The sequence below is a fragment of the Eucalyptus grandis genome, chromosome 1, assembly GCF_016545825.1.
Source record: "Eucalyptus grandis isolate ANBG69807.140 chromosome 1, ASM1654582v1, whole genome shotgun sequence".
Taxonomy (NCBI): Eukaryota; Viridiplantae; Streptophyta; class Magnoliopsida; order Myrtales; family Myrtaceae; genus Eucalyptus; species Eucalyptus grandis.
Window position 1 is genome coordinate 17,199,043 of NC_052612.1, and position 16,030 is coordinate 17,215,072.

Here is a 16,030-nt window from a genome sequence, read left to right on the forward strand (position 1 = left end):
CGAGCCATTAATATCAATTATTCTTCAACACTCCCCGCGAGGCTAGGGTTCCGGCTTGCCAGTTTTCGTTTTTGTTCCATTTGGGGTTGATTTCCCGAGGATCCCACCTCGAAGGCGTGCAAGGCGAATGGACGCAGCCCGATCTTCGAGCTCGTCCATCGTCCGACGTCACGAGTCAGGTAGGAAGCACCCACACGACCGCCCCCGTTTTGCTTTCCTTTTGCGCCCTGTTTTTGGGCTCGCCGACCGGGCCACCGTGGCGTGGTTCATGCGAGTTTTCAGCCTCATTTGTGTGTGTGCTGCAGTCTTGGGGTCTAATGTGTCGATCGCTTTGAATCTCAGCTTGGATTCGGCTTGGTTGTTCGGATTTCTCACCCCTCGGATGATGCACACCACCTGTTCGATGAAATGCTCGAACCATATCTAGTTTAGGTCTCCTATGATTTTGGTCGGTTCTGGGAGTCTGTTGGTCCTTAGACATGGCTGATACGTTTTTCTTCTCGATTCGTTACCTGATGTGTCGTTTCCTCGTGCAGAGTGTTTTCTAGGCGGCCGTGGAGTGTCACGTGCCCGGCTGGAGTCTTGATGTTCTTGAATCAGCAGGCGAACCTTCGGGTGTTCTTGGCATGCTCGAAAGGAAACTTCGTGAGGGTGAAAGAAAAAGGAACAAAAAGGGTAATAAAAAGAAAAAGAAAAGACGACGGTCGCGTGGGGGAAAGAGAAAAAGTCAAAAAGTCAACAGGATATAAATACAAAAATAGAGAGAGAAAAAAAGAAAAGAAGAAAAATGGGGGAAAGGGGTCTTTTCTCTTGCTAGCCATTTGGAGGGGGCGCCATTCTAGGGGTGTGCAATCGGTTCAGGTGGCTCACCCAGAAAACAGGGTTGGAAATCGGTTCCCATTGAAACCGGTTTGAGAACCGGTTTCCAAAATTCAAAACCGGTTAAATTGGTCCGTAAACCGGGTCCGTTTGATTACTCACCCGGAAACCCGTTCCCGAACCGGTTTTGAAATCGGTTTGGGAACCGGTTTTGTAAGTATAGGTCAAAAACATTATTTTTTCCTCTTATTTCTATTTTTACTTCCGTAATCACATGGCATTTTTTCTCTTGGCTCTCTCAAACACGCACGACACTCCTCCTTCGTCGTTCCTCTTCCTCACTTGCTTCCCTCCCTCATCGACTCCCTCTCACATCGTCCAACGGACATATGGTATTCGTCGCCACCAAATTCCTGTATATCATGTGAATTGGCTTGCCTAATTCCTCTTTTGTAGGAGGAGTTATGCTTACATAAATAAGTAGCTTAATATAGTAGTTGTGGGAATAAGACTAATATTAGACTCATGTTTGTTGTTAGTTCTTTGTCTTACGATTTTATTTATTATATTAATCCTGTGGATCCTTAATTTTTCGTTTAGTCAAAAAGTTCATGTATTTATTTATTATAAGTGCTTAATGTTTCGATGCAAATTAGGAGAATTACATTACTTTCTCGCGTATTAATATAAAATTCGAAGCTGTATAGGACATCGGGAGATTGCAAAAAATTTCCAATGGAAACAGGATTGACCTTGGAATTGGACTGAAAAAACAAGATGGGTCGGGTATAGGGTCCAATACAAACATGGTCGGATATAAGGTCCAAAAAAGGAGAACCAGTTATAACAGGATCAGATACAGGGTCCAGGTCTAGACCCTACTTACCCTGGATCCGATCACCCCTACACGATCCAGGTCAATCGGGCCGGATCCAAATTGGGTAGGCACTGAGTTTGACCGACTCGAGTCGGTATATTTTTATTTTACTGTATTTTTAAAAGATAAATCATAAAATAAAAGAAAAATCCAAAAAAAAAATTTCTTTTTAAGGGAAAGGCCTAAAATTGATTTTAAGCATTTTTCTCTTAAAAATGCATGAAAAATCCTTAAAAAATTTCTGAAATTAGATAAAGGCCTCAAAATGGTTTTTGGAGTATTTTTAATGCATGAAAAGTCTATAAAATAAAATAAAATCAAACATCAAAGTTTAAACAAGATTAGGTACCAAAACGGTATTAGTTGATTAACTAATGTAAAGTCTTTAATCCTAGTTTCTCTGATTGCACATGAGTAAAACATTTCTTTAAATATTTTACTTGGGTTTCTAATCGACCCACCCTAAATCAATTTCGACTCGAATCATAAGTTGTGAATTGGTGGGCTTGGGAGAGCGATTAGCCTCCGCACCTGTGAGTAGGGCTGCGGGGAGGTTATGATAAAGGTGAACCTTTTATTATTGAAATAAACTTGAGAACATTGGAGATGCAACAGAAAATTCTAAACTTTAAAGACAGCAAAAGCAAATCCTAGAAGGAATATCAGTTGACTTTCCTGCAGTTCTTCCTAATCTGACCGCTTGAGCCATTGAGTGGGCTAAGGTTACCCATCTTCACCATGGCGTTAGCAAAATCTTTCCTAAAAGTGGACAACTTGCTACTATAAGCATTCACGTGAGCGTCCGTGGAACCACCACTGAACAATTGCTGGTCCAAATGAAGAAAAACCTTGTGGGTTTGCATGTTCTTGAAGTAGGCGTTGTCAAAGGACGTTGGGCTTGTGGTGTCAAAAGGAAAGAGTTTGTTGTCGCCTCCGGAGAGCGGGCAATTTGCTTTCAGCGATGTCGCGAACATGGCGTTGATGTTGTTCTCATTGTAAAGATGCTCCCGGAAAGTCAGGCATCGGGCTTGGCCTATTGTGTGTGACCTTGGTAACAATGGTCGAACAATTTTTGTAAATTGATTTTAGTATATCAATCGAGCTTTATTGTTATTCTTTATTGAAAAAATGCAACCAAAAAAAAAAATTGAAACAATGACCTAAAAGTGCCACCATTTCTTTAGCTGTGAAGCCTTTGTTAGAGAAGGCAGAGATTAGGGTGCTAAGGTTCAAAGTTGGGGAGGAATGCTAATATTAGCAGCACTTTGACTTGCTGTGGTTGAGTCTCTTCTTCCAAGGGAGACTGTCCAACTAGGGCCACCTAACTAAAAATTAAATAAATAACAAATCCATACGTGTTAGTATTAATATAGCATGGGGAACATAACATGTGATTTTTTTCCGTCACAATTGATAAGTAGAATTGAGAAGAAAATGTGCACTTACGGCAACGATGGAGTCTCGTGCAATGACGGCTAAAGTATCCGCGAAGGACACAATACTGGGGCACTTGCTCTCCAATTCGGACTTGATTGTGTCGACTACCTCAAATCCCCGCATGGAATTGGCATTCGGGCCAACATTCTTCTCCCTAGTGAAGTTCGTAGTATCGTCTAATAAAATTGTCGCGTCGCATCCCTATTTCATGTTTTTTGCCACATGTTGTTAATCAGTCCTTCTAGATAGAAAATTGATCCGACTGGAGTTATTTAGATTTAATGGTTGCAAACAAGTTAAGTGCTATAATCTTTACTGAAATGGTTTGCCCCCCATTATGAACATACTAATCTAAATCGATTAGTTAATTTAGATTGACACTTTGAATTTGTGTGAGAGCAAACTAATGAGGCCATGCAAAAGGTAATCTCTTTAGTTTGTAATTGAGAGTTGTAATAGAAGATATGTGAGGTATTAATTATAACAGAATTCTCTACCAGATATAGCCCTAATTTAAAAGTAGACTGGAATAAATCTCGTGTTTCGATTTCTCTTTCTCACCTTTACTCTTTATTTTGTTGTGTTTGTATACCGAATCCTAACAACAAGAGCCAAAACTTTGGTTGATTCGTTGAACGTTGAGCTAATTACACGTAGTGGTCCAGAGATTCAAACGCATCTCATGTGCCTAATTCACGTAACTTCTCAATAAATAAGTCAATCCCTTGGAAATTAATCAGTGATATTTCTTCGCGTGCCTCATTTTTCAAACGTGTGCTGTGGGGATGAAATTCTCATCAGGAATCTAATCCGGCCAACATTCGAGTGATATTCCTTTAGTCCTTTTGATTAGCTTATAAAAACATAAACTAATTCTCCAAGCCAAAGAATTTCGTGGCAATATCAAATAACTGCATGAGTTTTTCTATTTGATCACACTTTGTCGTTCAGTACATGCAGCTGTCTCACACGATGTTAACTCTTATGATCGGAAAGTGATAATCACACCTAAAATTATAATTTTTTTCCTCCTTGAATGCCAATATTCCTAAGTAATTTTTGTTCCACCAATATCTCAAACTTTTGCTAATTACTAGAAAATACCCTTCGCCTATACAGCTGTTAAAAACCCGCATGGTAGCATGGGTGGCCGTTAGAAATCTGAAGTGGCAGCCCTATGCCTGGCGATCTCCACAAACACTGCCATATCAGATTTTTAACAGCCATTATGGATAGAAGCCTCCTGGAAGGTAACTTTGGGTCATTGATATAAGTTTGGAGGTATTGATGAGACAATTTTTTTTTTTTTAATCACTCATTCATATTTGGAAATAGACAACAAAAGTTTCAAGAGCTCATAATTAGTTGTGGGGAAATTTATCAAAAATGTCCTAAGCTTATCGTATTTGTGCCAATTTAATCCAAAACCCTCATAAGCACAATGCCCAAAAAAAAAAAAAAAAAGCACAGAAAAAAAAAAAAAATTGAAAATTTATAAAAAAATGTCAACGTCAGAGCTGATTATGCCACTTAAAACGATCGACGTTCACGTTAGCAATTTTTAGCCAAAATTAGGCCCAATGATTTAAATGGCAAATAATTAAAAATCTTATGGCTCAATTAGCAAATAGTCAAAAAGTTCATGACTGAATTTGCACAAATACTATAAGTCCCAGATTTTTTTGGTAATTCTCCAATTAAATATGACCTCGCTAATCGGAGAAATGGTCAATGAGACTATATACATATTTAGTGTCCCACATACACTAAGCATTTGACAATTCAAGGATAAAACATATTAAAGATGAATCCATCACAATCCCGATTATTATCATCATTACCAACGAGCCTTCCACCTCAACTATTGAACTTATTGGTTTGCTATTATGGTTTGATATTATGTGACTATTATTACCTTTCGTGCCGTTGACAAAAAGGAGGAGAAATGTGCAGAACTTCGAGGATTTTCTAAAGACTTTGATCGTTGCAATCTCTATTTTGAGGATCAAATTTTTCGCACGATTGGTTAAATCTTTCCTATTTCTTATTTAATGTATCTATAAGAATCTCAACTATTATCTTTCATTCTTATAGATCAAATTTGTGCTCTAAATATGGATTCTGTTATTTTGAGGATCAAATTTTTTGCACGATTGGTTAAATCTTTTATATTTCTTATTTAATGTATCTATAAGAATCTCAACTATTATATCTTTCATTCTTATAGATCAAATTTGTGCTCTAAATACGGATCCTAATGAAAAGTTTTTCTAGGTGGAAACTCTTATGAGCATCATCAGACGTTACTCATCAGACTCAGAGAATCAGATTCTACTTCTTGAAGTAATTCATATCTTTGATATTTAGTTGTCAGGATATTGTTCTAGAAGACAATCCTCATGCAACGGCCAGAAAATCAATGGCTTTTTTTCTTTAATTAAGAGACTTTTCCAAGAAGGAAGACATATCAAATCCAATCTCTTGAGATGGATTTTAGCAAATCTTCGTTGAATCAATCTTCAAAAGGCGAAATACTATTTTCAAGTGAAGCACTCTACTTAAGGAAACTCTATCTACTATATGGGTGGTAGAATCAATGAGAGACTTTAATCTTGGTAACCTTAAAACTATCAGATCCTCTGACAACGTTCAAGACCAATGGGAAAATTGGCTGAGCGAACCTCTAAGGAAATGCCCAACGGTCAACTTGGATATAGAGGTTTATATAAGAAGGCCGAGAAGCTAAAAGCAATTAATGTAGAGAGCTGAAATTCTGAAGTCTATAATTCCTAAGTTTTGAGTATTTCTCATTCATTCAAATTTGTCTCTAAGAGCTATACTCTATAATCTTTTTGAAGTTGAGAGTGTATGAGGAATTGTTCACACGAGCTTAAGTATTTGTTACTTAGATCTTGTAACCTCTAATAGATTGAACAAGTGAAATCCAGCCAATCGGCTGTCAATGCGGGAGAGTGAATATAGGCTAACTGTTTGTGTGCAATTATCTATTTCTTACTCTCTTTATTTTATCTGTCTTAAGGGTTATTTGCACACTTGTAAGATCTGATAGTTATTCGGGTAGTGATCAATAATTGTTCTATTGCAATAACGTTTTAAATTCTTTTTATTATGCATTATCACCTATTCACCCCGATTCATCTAGCCTTAACACTATGCTTCGATTCGCAATATCTTCTGGCATTGAATTCCTAACGACTTACGATCGGTGATACTTGTGGTGACAGCAAAGCCACTAAATTGAGCGGAGATCAAGCACGTCAAGAGGAAAGGGAGAAAGTGCAAGAATGTGCCACTCAGTTAGCTCGTGAGAACAAGCGATTATGTCGGAAAGTGGTCTCCTAGTGGTCTCTAGATCAATCCGTTTGAAAATGGTTTGAATCTATCACTTATGTCTTTACATTCCTAGTTCTTGTTTAGGGATTTTTATGTCTTTAATTTCCTGGTTCATGTATAGGAAGTTCCATTTCACGTTCGAATAATTTTACAAATAAAAAAAAGCAATCAATTCGACCATTGTCATGGACCGGACTTATTAAAATCTTGTGCTTATTTTGTCCTATTTCTTTGAAGTAGGTGATTACAAATACCCGACATTCACCCATTCATACGCGTTCTAGAATAAGAATGTCCAAATCACCCATTCATACGCGTTCTAGAATAAGAATGTCCAAATCACCCATTCATACGCGTTCTAGAATAAGAATGTCCAAACAAAGTAAAGTGCAGAACCATATTACTAATATTGAAAATGACATGAAGCGAGTCTTCATTATTCTTCAACAACTATTAAAGCAAATGGATTATCTTCAGACCAATCTCATTTCTGCATCCACTCAACCGTAGATTGAGGTTGCGTTACCAAAAGAGACGACTAATAAGAGCAAAGGCATTGCCACTGATGTTGATGATATGCCTAAGTTTATCAAAGACCCACCTCAAGTTGAGCCAAACCTGTGGATGTACTGAAGACTAAAGAAGATTAACGCTTTGTGAAGATCGAGGAGAAGTTGCAGCAATTGCAAGATTTGCCAAATCAAGGCCTAACCAACCTATATATTTATACGAAGATCAAGGTGAAAGGACTAGTACGAACACCTAGAGGGGGTGAATAGGTGTTTAAAAGAAGTATTGACAAATAAATGCGGAATAAAATAAGTTGCGAGCAAAGTCTGAATAATGATCAAAGTCAGATTAAACGAGCCATCAGACTTCTGGGAGATGTTCAGAATCTATTATGCGATGAAACAAACTTTTGAATAACCTGTAAATATGCAACAGACTTTAATAAGAAGAGTTAAGGAAAGAAAATGTTGCACATGAAATTTATAGTGGTTCGGCTTATATCAAGTCTATGTCTACTCTCCCACGCTAACAGCCTTCTGGCTGGATTCTACTATGCAATTAACAAAAGATTACAACTTTAAGTGCAAACACTTAGTGATAAATCACACTATCTCACTAAGTCACTCTTTTGGTATTTCTTTCACGATCACAAACATTTAAGCTCATCAAAGACAAGTGTATGATCGAAGGTCGCTCAAATTTTGGAATTATAAATTCTACACTCCGTCTCTTACTTGTTCATTGGTCCTTGATCTCCTTCAATACTCCTCCACTTCCAAACTAGCCGTTGGACAGTATCTTGAGGATCGTCTTCCAATATACCCATTGGACAGATCTGTATCTAGAAGATTTGGTAGCCGTTGAGTGATAGAAGTAGAATCCCAAAATGATTCTGATCACTCATACAAACAGAATCTTGGTTTCCATAAGTAGAGCTTCTCCGTTTAGAAAGTTCTTATTTTTATGATCCAATTGTCAATCAATTAAATTGAGTCAATCAAATCTATCTTGATGTAAAATCCAAACCAGATTACTAGCCGTTATATGTTCGGGACTTGTGTTACGTTCTGTCAAGTTATTTCGTTATGAACATGCTTCGTTTTGAATCTACTACGTTCTGAACTTGTTACTATTCTCCAGAAGTCTTAACCTCTTCGGGGGAAGTAGACTTTGTAAAGTCTGGAACGGGTTCAGACTCTTCAAGTTGAGTCTGTTCTGGACCTTGTCACATTTTGGACTTATGTATCGTTTTAGATGTAGAGTCTGAGAGTGTTCCGTCTGAAGTAGAGTCTGAGTGTCTTCCTTCTTCACTTGCGTTCAGTCTGAAATTTGTCAGTGTGGGTAGACTTCTGATGTAAAACAGACTTTGACACAGAAGTCTGGTAATCTTCATAATAGACTTTACAATCTGAACGTAAGTCTGAACATAATCTGCTTCTAAACAGATTTAGCCTTAAGGTTTGTACACAGTCTGAATAAGTTCAACTTCAGCATAGAGTCTGTCTTCTAGTTCTTCCAAGTTTAGACTTTGATAAAATCATTTACACATTCTATCATCTACATAATTTGTTACTCAATAATTAAACATGTTTGTAGTCTTAGATTTATTTTGTCATCTTCAAAACATCATAAGGGATTTCCCTAACACAAGGTACCGAGGAAGTTCATAATTCTCGAATTTGAGAAGTATGATGACACCTGTACCCGAAGATCCATATTTAATCTTACTTGGTCTAGATGAACCATTACGATGATAACCTACCCTTGATGATTCAATCATTCCAGGCAAGTCTGATTGGGCCCACGTTGTAGTGGTATATTATGAAGAAGATGAGAATTTTGAAGAATATGCATTTCTCAAGTAATACAAGTTCAACATTAACATCTCCCTATTTTATGAATATCTGATTTGTGCTAAGAAGAAAAATGAGTCCTTCAAGGCATATGCTTTAGAGGTAGAGAGCCGTGGTCAGCCAAATTAGCCTAGAGCCAATGGAGAAAAAACTAATGGACTTGTTCATGAAAACTCTACTAGTTGATTATCAAAGTCGAATGTTGGGTTCAACTGCTGATGCATTTGATTAACTTGTCCTTGCCACAAGCATATTCAAGCAGCCTTGCATGATGCATGGGCTATTGAGCAGACCCCCACCACTAATAGGGACAAAGAGTCCATTGCAGAGGTTAATGTATCTTATGTTCAATCGGCAAGCACCCCCGACAATTCAAATTTATGGTAGCCAACATGGTGGAAGACGCCAGTTCTCTGATCAACAAAGCACCTTCAGAAGACGTCAGTACATGCCTTTACCAAGACCTCTATCCAAAGTCTTAACAGTCCTCTAAAAGAAGGGACATGATCCCTCCAAGAAGTGTGACTATTACACGGGATCAATCCATCACTCCGTTTATGATTGCTACACTTTGAAGACAATGGACCCATTTGGTTTAACTTCGAGGAAATGACTTAGCATTTTCCTAAGTATCTTTGAATAAATGGGCATTTGGTGAAGACAAGAGTGTTTGGATGCTCATTTTGGTATATATTTTGTAAAGCAACTTTGAGGTGAAAAGAAAAAGGAAAAAGAAAAGAAAAGAAAAATAGAGGAGGAGATGTAGATGCGTCGGAGAGGGCAAAATCATGGGGGAGGCAGCTCGAGCTAGTGGTGGTGGTGGTGGGGAGGTGGCTTGCCTAAGGTCGCACGACCTAGGCAACACGCCGAGGTTGTGTGACCTTAGGTGAGGCTTCCCGAAGGCCACATTTGGCCGTTGGCAGCTAATCTCCACTAGTTGAGCTTTGTTGGTTGACCAGCAAGTCCAAGGAAGAAGACAATGAACAGTGTCATTTTGAGGGCAAAAAAGGAAAACACAATTATCAATAAGGGCAATATTGAAAAGAAAAAAAAATCATTAAACCCTCACAATAGCATTTCGAAACTACTAAAAGTCCAAAGTAAGTCCCTACCTACTTTGAACTTTTAATTTTCCAAATGTTAGCATTTGGCCAATGAGGCTTCAAAAACCTTAATCAAACATCTTATATTTTTCTCAATGGGCTTTGGGAGCTTCCAAGGCTTTGGGGCTCAAACCTCCTTGGAAGATCCCAAAGCCTCTTGAGAAAGCTAAACCAAATGGGACCAATATCAAGACCTTTTGGACCAAAGGAGTTCTCTTTCCACATTAGTCGACCAAACATCCTACAGAATCCTTGTGCAAAAGGAGCATATGTCATTATTGAGTAAATTGAAGACTCAACTTTTCATAGGGAGAAATTTCTTTTTGTGGCCTCCCTTGCGTGGGAACATTTCTTACTTTTTAGGATTACAATTATTACTTATGCTTAGATTTGATTGTTTGCATTTCCCATTCCAAAATGGTAATTCATTTGATTCCATTTAGTGAATTTACAAGTTTATATCTATTTTTAGGGCATGTGGAAGTAAAAAAAAATTAGCCCTGTGATGAAATCCTATCATTGAAATAAAATACAAGGCAAGGAAGAAATCCGAAGGCTAGGCTTCTTCGTGTTCCCTTCAAAAAATTTTCAAAATTTTTTTTAAGCATGCATCGGATTAACCTAATTTGTTTTTCTGATCCATTCACTTCATGTTTTAGACATAAGTGTCTAACTTGTTACGATATTAAAGCATGACATTGCACATTGAATAAGAGTTTATAGGTCATTTGTGTAATTATCCCATTAAGGGATGATAGAAGCTGCCCCAATTGATTAATGAGTTTCGAGCTCAAATCCATTTAAAGATATATTGGACCGTGCAAAAATAGCCCTATTTAGTGATGGGTTTCAGCCTCCTCCATTTGGTTTTAGGCCTAAAGCCCAACGATTGAGCAAACTTGCTATTTGGACTTGCATTCATAGCACTCTCGCCAGTTCGTCGCCGAGTCTCTCATCTCACACTACATAAGTAAACCCTTGAATTCGACTTTGTTGTACCCTCCATCCTAATGAAAAATTAAGCTATTTCCTCTCCGATAATGGAGATTCCTCCCTACCGTCTGAGTAGTGTTCTCCTACCTTTAGGGTAGGTCTCGCATCTACAGCAATGACTGATGTGAATCGTTGCGGAAGGATTGTTCTACGAAGGCCCAGATGGTGTGAATTGCAAACCTCGACCTCCAATCAAACCTGTAATTGGCAACCTCGGTATGAACGTGACCTGTTGACGAACACGTGTCAACCAACCAACGTTATAGACGCCATGAGCGAAAGAATTCGCTATCTCGCTCGATAAGTCGAATTGACCGCCACCAGAGAATCTTGATTAGGTCAAGTCCTCAAAAGAACAGTAAAAAGAGAACCTCTCAATTCTTTTCCTCAAACCTAAAAAAATATATATCTCCCCAAAGAAAGTTGGCAAATCCTTTATATAGGCTGCCACACAAACCCTGAAAAACTAATGTGTCATATTCTAGAATATTCTTATTCTAGAATATTCTTAAACAAGAATATATATCTAATGTGTCATATTCTAGAATATTCCTATTCTAGAATATTCTTAAACAAGAATATATAAATTGACTTGGTCAATTATTTGGTGACAAGATAATTAAATTGCACCAAGATTTCCAAAATTCTTCAAGATTTGAATATGATCCAAGGTCATCTTCACGCCAAAGATCACGAACCATGATGCCAACAGCTTGCCTGAATTGTTTGGCCCGCGCTCGAGTAATCGAACCAGTAGGAATAGACAATGGGTCCCTAGCACCTCCTCCTCGATATGACTCGATGTCCACATCATTCCCTCCCCGTGCAAAGGATTTGTCCTCAAATCATCACTGGCATCAAAAAGAGTCAAGTCGAAACATTAAATGTGGCACTAACGTCATACTTACCTGGAAGATCAAGCTTGTAGGCATTATTGTTAACTCTTTCCAAAACCATGAATGGTCCATCCCTCGCGGTAATAACTTAGAATGTCGCTGCTTAGGAAATCTCTCTTTGCGCATATGAACCCAAACCCAATCGCCAGGTTCAAACACCACTTCCTTGCGCCCTTTGTTAGCTTGCCTTGCATATTGCTCAGTCTTGCGCTCAATATTTGTGCGCGTCTTCTCATGCAACGCCTTGACAAATTTAGCTTTCTTTGCTCCATCTAAATCCACACGCTTATCAACAAGTAAAGGGGTTAAATCTAACGGAGTTAATGGATTAAAACCATAGACAACCTCAAATGGTGTAAATTTAGTAGCAGAATGCATGCTCCTATTATATGCAAATTCAACATGTGGCAGACAATCTTCCCAAGATTTTATGTTCTTTTTAATAATAGCACGCAACAATACCCCTAAAGTTCTATTAACTACCTTGGTTTGACCATCGGTCTGTGGATGACAAGTAGTAGAAAATAACAACCGTGTTCCTAGTTTTTTCCATAATGTTTTCCAAAAGTAGCTAAGAAATTTAGAATCTCGATCTGAAACAATCGATCTAGGCATGCCATGCAAACGTACAACCTCCTTAAAGAACAAATTAGCAATATGAGATGCATCATCAGTTTTATGACAAGGTATAAAATAAGCCATCTTTGAAAACCGATCAACAACCACATAAATAGAATCTCTACCATACTTAGACCTAGGCAATCCTAACACAAAATCCATAGAAATATCAATCCAAGGATGCATTGGAATAGGTAATGGTGTATACAAGCCATGCGGTTTAGTTGTAGACTTCGATTGCTTACAAGCAATGCATCTCTCACAAACACGTGTAACATCTCTCTTCATATGTGGCCAATAAAAATGTTCATATAGCACTTCATAAGTCTTATTAATGCCAAAATGCCCCATTAAACCACCACTATGCGCTTCTCGCACCAACAATTCACGAAAAGAACACTTAGGCAAACATAGTTTGTTTTCACGAAAAAGATAACCTTCATGCCTATAAAATTTATCAAATGCAGCGTGTTCACATGCTTCATAGACTCTCCCAAAGTCATCATCATCAATATATAAGCCCTTGATATGCTCAAAACCTAGACACTTTGCTTCTAAAATAGTTAGAATCGCATACCTTCGAGAAAGTGCATCGGCTACCACATTTTCCTTACCTTTCTTGTACTTGATCACATATGGAAAAGTCTCAATGAACTCTATCCATTTGGCATGTCTTTTATTCAACTTTTGCTGTCCTTTCAAGTACTTCAAGGTCTCATGGTCGGTGTGGATCACAAACTCCTTTGGCCATAAATAATGTTGCCAAGTCTCCAAAGCTCGCACTAAAACATACATCTCCTTATCCTAGGTAGGATAATTCAATGTTGCTCCACTCAATTTTTCGCTGAAATAAGCTATGGGACGCCCTCCTTGCATCAACACGGCTCCAATTCTTGTACCAGAAGCATCGCACTCTATCTCAAAAGTAGCACTGAAATTCGGCAAAGATAATAAAGGAGCATTAGTTAACTTATCTTTTAGCAGATTAAATGCTTTCTCTTGCTCTTCTCCCCACGTGAAACCCACTTGCTTCTTGATTACCTCAGTTAATGGTGCGGCAATAGTGCTAAAATTTCTCACAAATCGTCGATAAAAACTCGCCAATCCATGAAAGTTACGCACCTCTCCTATGGTCTTAGGCGTTGGCCATTCACGGATTGCTTTAACCTTTTCTTCATCAACCTGTATACCATTAGCACTAACAACAAATCCTAGAAATACTAATTTGTTGGTAACAAAAAAGAGCACTTCTTTAGATTAGCATATAATTGCTCGGCCCTTAAAACCTGCAAGACAACTCGCACATGCTCAATATGGTCATCAGGACTTCGGCTATAAATTAAGATGTCATCGAAATAGACAACCACAAATCGACCAATAAAAGCACACAAAACATGATTCATAAGTCGCATAAACGTGCTCGGTGCATTAGTTAATCCAAATGGCATTACTAACCACTCATATAATCCATACTTGGTCTTAAATGCAGTTTTCCATTCATCACCTTCTTTCATCCTAATTTGATGATAGCCACTTTTCAAATCGATCTTAGTGAAAACGCAAGAACCATGCAACTCATCCAACATGTCATCTAACCTAGGAATAGGATGTCGATACTTTACCGTAATATTATTGATTGCTCGGCAATCGACACACATTCGCCAAGTTCCATCCTTCTTTGGCACTAACAAAACAGGGACGGCGCACGGGCTAAGACTCTCTCTCACATACCCCCTTCCAATAGTTCGCTAACTTGCCGCTGAAGTTCCTTTGTCTCCTCAGGATTGCTTCGATATGCGGGTCGATTAGGTAATGGCGCACCAGGAATCAAGTCAATTTGATGTTCTATGCCTCGAATCGGTGGTATCCCTCCAGGAAGTTCATCAGGAAAGACATCTTCAAATTCCTGCAATAAAGATACAACAGGACTAGGCAAACTTGGGTCAAGATCGTTAGTAGAAAATAAAACCTCCTTGTACACAAGTACAAGCATTGGTCGATCTAGAACTAAAGCTCTCCTTACTTCACTTGATTTTGCATAAAAATTATTTTGCCTCTTTTCTTTCCTCTCTTCTTTTCCCTCGGTTTTTACCACAATCTTTCTCTCGGCCTCTCCTTTTCCTTGCGTCTCAGACACACCACGCAAGCCCTCTAATTTCTCACCTTTTCTCTCTCTCTCGGCTTCTCGTTGTAACTTTAGTTGATCTTGATACACCTCACTAGGTGTCATTGGTACCAAGGTATAAGTCTTTTTATTCATCATCAATGAATAACGATTAGTATACCCATCATGATGTACCTTTCGATCATATTGCCATGGTCTTCCAAGTAAGATATGACCCGCTTGCATAGGTACAACATCACACTTTACCTCGTCCTTATATCTCCCTATCTCAAATGGAATTCGAACTTGCTTCAATACTTTCACCTCACCACTATCATTTAACCATTGAAGTCTATAAGGCCTAGGGTGCTTTGTTGTCTTCAAGCCCAACTTATCCACCATACTACAACTTGCCACATTCGCACAACTACCTCCATCAATTATCATACTACAGATCTTACCATTCACCACACACCTTGTATGAAACAAATTATCTCTTTGTTGGTGATGTTCCTCCTCCTTTACTTGCACACTCAGAGAATGCCTAACCACCAATAAGTCTCCTTTTATAGCCACTTCTCCATCACTACAATCCTCCAATGGTGGCATCTCATCATCATCTTCTTCCCTTTCACTTTCGGACTCAATAACACCATGTCCAGTCATGATCATCACCCTCCTATTAGGGCATTGATTCGCCATATGACCCCTGCCCAAACACTTAAAACATTTAATTTCACGAGTTCTAGTGTTAGGATTTTCGGTTTTACCTGAGACCGGATTCGTTCCAACTTTACCGTTCCTCTCCTTCTCCTTTGAAGTTTCGGTTTTTGTGTTGTTTCCTCTCCAATTTGGCTTCTCATCTCTCTTCCAATTGGATCTCCAATTCTGATTTGAACCTCCTCCACTCTTGTGATTTCGATCCAACTTCAATTGCTGCTCAACTTTGATGGCTTTGTCCACCAATTCTTCCAATTCAACATAGTGTTGTAGCTCTACCACCCTTGCTATGTCTCGGTTCAAACCACTCAAAAATCTTGACATTGTGGCCTCACGATCCTCCATCACATTAGCACGGATCATGGCAATCTCCATCTCCTTGTGATATTCTTCCACGCTCTTATTGCCTTGTGTGAGGTTTTGTAACTTTTGAAACAAATCTCGATGGTAATGACTTGGCACAAAACGACTCCTCATCACCGCTTTCATCTCATCCCACATCTCTATCGGTCTTTCACCATTGCGCCTCCTACTAGTCACAAGTTGATCCCACCAAATTATAGCATAATTAGTAAATTCAACAGCTGCAATTTTTACCTTTTTGAGCTCAGAGTATCGTTGGCAATCAAATACCATCTCCATGCGTTTCTCCCACTCTAGATACGCATCGGGATCATTCTTCCCTTGGAATGAAGGAATCTTCATCTTGATGTTGCCAAGTTCATCATCTCCTCGGTGTCTAAACC

The 16,030-nt window shown here is 38.6% G+C and overlaps 1 pseudogene; it reads right to left on the reverse strand.

Annotated features, from left to right (window-relative positions):
- Nucleotides 1–2,358: 2,358 nt before the first annotated feature.
- On the reverse strand, nucleotides 2,359–4,269 carry LOC104453446 (annotated as a pseudogene).
- Between the last annotated feature and the right edge of the window lie 11,761 nt (nucleotides 4,270–16,030).